This window comes from Pteronotus mesoamericanus, unplaced genomic scaffold (genome assembly GCF_021234165.1).
Source record: "Pteronotus mesoamericanus isolate MK-2021 breed Mesoamerican mustached bat unplaced genomic scaffold, CSHL_Meso_final contig_94, whole genome shotgun sequence".
Taxonomy (NCBI): domain Eukaryota; kingdom Metazoa; phylum Chordata; class Mammalia; order Chiroptera; family Mormoopidae; genus Pteronotus; species Pteronotus mesoamericanus.
In genome coordinates this window covers 1,208,984-1,214,590 of record NW_026555285.1, presented here as the reverse complement: position 1 = coordinate 1,214,590, position 5,607 = coordinate 1,208,984, and the positions used below count along the sequence as shown (strand labels likewise).

General features: G+C 37.6%; 1 non-coding gene across 1 annotated transcript; it reads left to right on the top strand.

Moving 5' to 3' along the window:
- The first annotated feature begins 447 nt into the window (after window positions 1-447).
- LOC129081197 (U1 spliceosomal RNA) lies at window positions 448-611 on the top strand. The gene has a single exon (XR_008530269.1). It is a non-coding gene; the product is annotated as a U1 spliceosomal RNA (small nuclear RNA).
- Window positions 612-5,607: the final 4,996 nt, after the last annotated feature.

The following is a 5,607-nucleotide window of genomic DNA, read 5'->3' as shown; positions in this document are numbered from 1 at the left end:
GTTTATTGTAATTTGATGTGGTTGTGCAAGGAGGCAAGCCTTGTTTACTTGCACCTCCAACTTAAGCCAAAGTCCTACCTTCTTCTTGTTTGCATTTGTCCAGTACCTATTTTTCTGTTTTTTTTTTTTAAATGTACATTTTTGCCTAGCCAAGCGGATCAGTTGGTTGGAGTTTTGCCCCCAACACCAAAAATTTTGATTCCCAGATAGGTCACATATCTAGGCTGTGGATTTAATCCCTGGTCAGGGCACATACGGGAGACAACCAATTGATGTTTTTCTTTCACACTGATGTTTTTCTCTCTCTCTCTCTCCTGTCTTCTCTCTTTTGAGTCAGTACACATATCCTCAGGTGAGGATTTTTTTTAAGATGTAAATTTTCTTTATTATTTTTAAGTGTGCTTGTAAATAGCATACCCAGGTTTTATTTTTTAATTTGATTGTTCTATACTTACCTGGCAGGGGAGATACCATGATCACGAAGGTGGTTTTCCCAGGGCGAGGCTTATCCATTGCACTCTGGATGTGCTGACCCCTGCAATTTCCCCAAATGTGGGAAACTCGACTGCATAATTTGTGGTAGTGGGGGACTGCGTTCGTGCTCTCCCCTGGAAAAAAATTTTAATTGTTCTTTTTTTTTTAAAAAAAGATTTATTTATTTATTTTTAGAGAGAGGGGAAGAGAGGGAGAAAGAGAGGGAGAGAAACATCAATGTGACAGAGAGATATAAGTTGGTTGCCTCTCCAACCTGGGACCTAGCTTGCAATCCAGTCATGTACCCTGACTGGAAATTGAACAGGTAACTTTTCAGTTCCTAAGCCAGCCCAACCCACTGAACCACACCAGCCAAGACTGATTGTTCTTAATGGGAAAATTTCAGTCCTTTCTTTTACAATTAAAGTAACTACAGATATATTTCATTCTTTTTATTCTGGTTCATTTATTTATTTGTTTGTTTATTTATTTATTTTCTTATTGATGATTAAGTACAGCTTTCTCCATTTCCCCCCAACTGCCTGTGCCACACCTATCTCAAATCCAGCCCTCGATCCTACCCCTTTTTGGCTTTATATGTGTCCTTTATACATATTTCTTGCTTACCCTTCCCTATTTCCCCCCAGTTATCCCCTTGACCGCTCCTCTGGTCACTGTCTGTTCTTTATTTTAATGACTCTGGTTATATGCTTACCTGTTTGTTATGTTGCCTACCTTCCACTTACAGGTGAAAACATACGGTATTTGTCTTTCAGTCCTGGCTTATTTCACTTAGCATAATGCTCTCCAGATCCATCCATGCTGTTGTGAAGGGTATGAGTTCCTTCTTTCTTTTGGCTACTTAGTATTCCATTGTGTAAATGTATCATAGTTTTTCGATCCACTCATTTACTAATGGGCACTTAGGTTACTTCCAACATTTCACCATTGTAAATTATGCTGATATGAACATCGGGTTGCATATGTTCTTTTTTTTTTCTTTTCAAGCATGTCTTTCTTTCTTTCTTTCTTTCTTTCTTTCTTTCTTTCTTTCTTTCTTTCTTTCTTTCTTTCTTTCTTTCTTTCTTTCTTTCTTTCTTTCTTTCTTTCTTTCTTTCTTTCTTTCTTTCTTTCTTTCTTTCTTTCTTTCTTTCTTTCTTTCTTTCTTTTTAAATACATTTGTCTCTGCCTCCCCTCCCACCACTTTCCCTTGCCCCCTCCCTCCTTCCCTCCCTCAGCTCTTCCCCTTTGGTTTTGTCCATGAGTCCTTGCTATATGTTCCTTGACTTTCCCCTTCCCTGCCCCCCCCTTCCCTCTTGTCTCTGTTGAATTCTTTTCCCTTCAGTGTTGCAGGTCATATTTTCCTTACATCTTTGTATTGTTGGTTAGGTTCCGCTTATAGGTGAGATCATATGGTATTTGTCTTTTGCCCCCTGGCTTATTTCGCTTAGCATAATGCTCTCGAGTTCCATCCATGCTGTCGCAAAGTTTAGTAGTTCTTTTTTTCTTTCTGCTGCGTAGTATTCCATTGTGTATATGTACCATCACTTTTTGATCCAATCATCTACTGATGGGCATTTAGGTTGCTTCCAACACTTGACTATTGTAAATTGCGCTGCTGTGAACATTGGGGTGCATAGGTTCTTTTGTATTGGCGTTTTGGTGTTCTTAGGGTATAGTCCCATTAGGGGAATCACTGGATCAAAAGGCAGTTCCATTTTCAGCTTTTTGAGGAAATTCCACACTGCTTTCCACAGTGGCTGTACCAGTCTGCATTCCCACAAACAGTGTACTAGGGTTCCCTTTTCTCCACAGCCTCGCCAGCACCTGCTGTTTGTTGATCTGTTTATGATGGCTATTCTGACTGGTGTGAGGTGGTACCTCATGGTGGTTTTGATCTGCATTTCTCTGATGGATAGTGATGCTGAGCATCCTTTCAAATGCCTGTTTTGGGATTCTTAGGGAATAATCCCAGCAGTGGAATTACCGGGTCAAAAGGCAGTTCCAGTTTTAGTTTTCTGAGGAAATTTCATTCTGTTTCTTAGAGTGACTGCAACAGGCTGCATTCCTGCCAAGTGTACTAGGGTTCCCATTTATCCACAACCAGGCTGGCATTTGTCTTCTGATTTGGTTATGATGGTCATTCTAACTAATGTGAAGCAGTATCTTATTGTGGTTTTAATTTGCATCTCTCCGATGGCTAGTGATGCTGAGGATTCTCTCATATGTCTCTGGGCGCTGTGTATGTCCTCCTTGGAGAAGGTCCTGATCTTTTGCCAATTTTAAATTGGGTTGTTTGTCTTCCTGGAGTGGAGTCATGTGAGTTCTTTATATGTTTTGGAGATCAAACCCTTGTCCAAAGTATATAGGCAAATATATTCCCATTGGTTGGTTCCATTTTAATTTAGCTGGTGTTTTATTTAGCCATGCAGAAGCTTCTTATTTTGATGAAGTCTTATTTGTTTCTACTTTTGTTTCTGTCCCTTGCTCTAGAGGACATATTGGTGAAAATATTGCTGTGTGGGATATCTGAGAGTTTCCTGCCTATGTTCTCCTCTAGGACTTTTATGGTGCTGCAACTTATATTTAAGTCGTTTATCCATCTTGAGTTTATTTTTGTGTGTGGTGTAAGTTGGCGGTTGAATTTCAATTTTCCGCATGTAGTCATTCAGCTCTCCCAACATCATTTGCTGAGGAGGCTAATTTTACAGTTTTAAACTTCTACCCCTTCGTTGAATATTAATTGACCATAGATACAAGGGTTTATTTCAGGGCTCTCTATTCTGTTCCATTGAGTAATGTGTCTGTTTTTATGTCAGTACCAGCCTGTTTTGATTACAGTCTTTCTGTAGTATAGTTTCATGTTGGGTATTGTGATACCTCTGACATTGTTCTTCTTTCTCAAAATTGCTGAGGCTATTCAGGGTTGTTTGTTGTCCCATGTACATTTTTGAAACGTTTGTTCTATATCCGTAAAATATGTCACTGGTAATTTAATAAGGATTTTGTTGAACCTATAAATTGCTTTGGGTAGTATGTACATTTTGATGATGTTAATTCTTCCAATCCATGGAAACAGTATATGCTTCCATTTACTTATGTCTTCCTTAATTTCTTTCTTCAGTGTTGTGTAGTTTTCTGAATACAGCTCTTTTACCTCCTTGGTAAGGTTTATTCATAGGTACTTTATTTTTCTTCTTGCTATAGTAAATGAGATTTTTTTTTACTAGATTCTGCTTCTGATGTATAATTGCTGGTTTACAAAAATGCTTTGGATTTCTGAATATTGACTTTGTATCCTTCTGATTGGCCAAATTCACTGATGAGGTCGATTGTTTTGTGGTAGAATCTGTGGGGTTTTCTATGTACACTATCATATCATCTGTAAACAGTGACAGCTTTACGTCCTCCTTTGCAATTTTGATGCCTTTTATTTCCGGTTCTTTTCTGATACTGTGGCTAGGACTCCTGATATTGTGTTGAATAGGAGTGGTAAAAGTGGACATCCTTATCTAGTTCCTGATATTAGTGGGAAAGCTTTTATTTTTTGACCATTGAGTATGAGGTTGGCTGTTGGTTTTTCGTATATGGCCTTTATTATGTTGAGGAATGCCCCATTTATTCTCATTTTGCTGAGTGTTTTGATCATAAATAGGTACTGTACCTTATCAAATGCTTTGTCCACATCAATTGATATGATCATGTGATTTTGTCTTTCCCTTTGTTTATGTGATTTATTACATTTGTTGATTTGTGAATATTGTACCATCCTTGCATCCCTGGTATGAATACCACTTGATCATACTGGATGACCTTTTCAATGTATGGCTTGATGCAGTTTGCCAACATTTTGTTGAGGATTTTAGCATCTATGTTCATCAGCGAAATTGGCCTGTAGTTTTCTTTCTTTGTAGGTTGTTTATCTGGTTTTGGGATTAGGGTGATGCTGGCCTGGTATAAAGAATCTGGGAGTCTTCCCTCCTCTTGGATGTTTTGGAATAGTCTGAGAAGGACAGGGGTTAGCTCTTCCTTAAGTGTTTTGTAAAATTCTCCTGTGAAACCTTCTGGCCCTGGGCTTTTGTGTCTAAGGAGTTTCTTCATTACTGCTTCAATTTCCCAGCTGTTATCGGTCTGTTCAAGCTTTCTGTTTCATCCTCCTTCAGTGTTGGAAGATTATACTTTTCTAGAAATGTGTCCATTTCATCAAGGTTTTCAAATTTCTTGACATGTAATTGTTCATAGTAGTTTCTTACAATTCTTTATACTTATGTGGTATCAGTTGTTATTTCTCCTCTTTCATTTCTGATATTATTTATTTGGGTCCTCTCTCTTTTTTTTTCTTGATGAGTCTGCTTAAAGGCTTGTTGATTTTATTTATCTTTTCAAAGAACCAGCTTCTGGATTGATTGATCCTTTGAATTTTTTTTTTTTAATCTCTGTGTCATTCAGTTCTGCTCTAATCTTGATTATTTCCTTCCTTCTACTTGCTCTGGGATTTATTTGTTGTTGTTTCTCCAGTTCTTGAAGTTGTAGCATTAGATTTCTTATTTGAAATGTTTCTATCTTTTTTAGGTAAGCCTGTATTGCTATGAACTTCCCTCTCAGATCTGCCTTTGCTGTGTCCCATAGGTTTTGGACTGTTGTCTGTTCATTTTCATTTGTTTCCAGAAATTTTTTGATTTTTTCTCTTATCTCATTATTGACCCATTCATTGTTTAATAGTCTACTGTTCAGTCTCTATGAATCTGCAAGTTTTTAAGTTTCTCTTTGGGGTGATTTCTAGTTTCAAGCTCTTGTAGTCAGAGAAAAAGTTTGATATTATTACAATTTTCCTAAATTCGCTGAGGCTTGCTTTGTGTCCTATCATGTGGTCAATCTTTGAAAAAGTTCCATGAGCATTTGAAAAGAATGTGTATTTTTCTTCTTTTGGATGTAAGGTTCTCTATATGTCAGTTAAGTCTATTTGATTCAGTGCATTATTCAGCTCCACAATATGCTTATTGATGTTTTGTTTGGAAGATCTGTCCCTTTTTGACACTGGGTGTTGAAATCCCCTACTACCAGTGTGTTGCTGTCTATATCTTTTTTCAAGTAGTCCAAAATTTTCCTTATATACTTCGGGCTCCCATATTG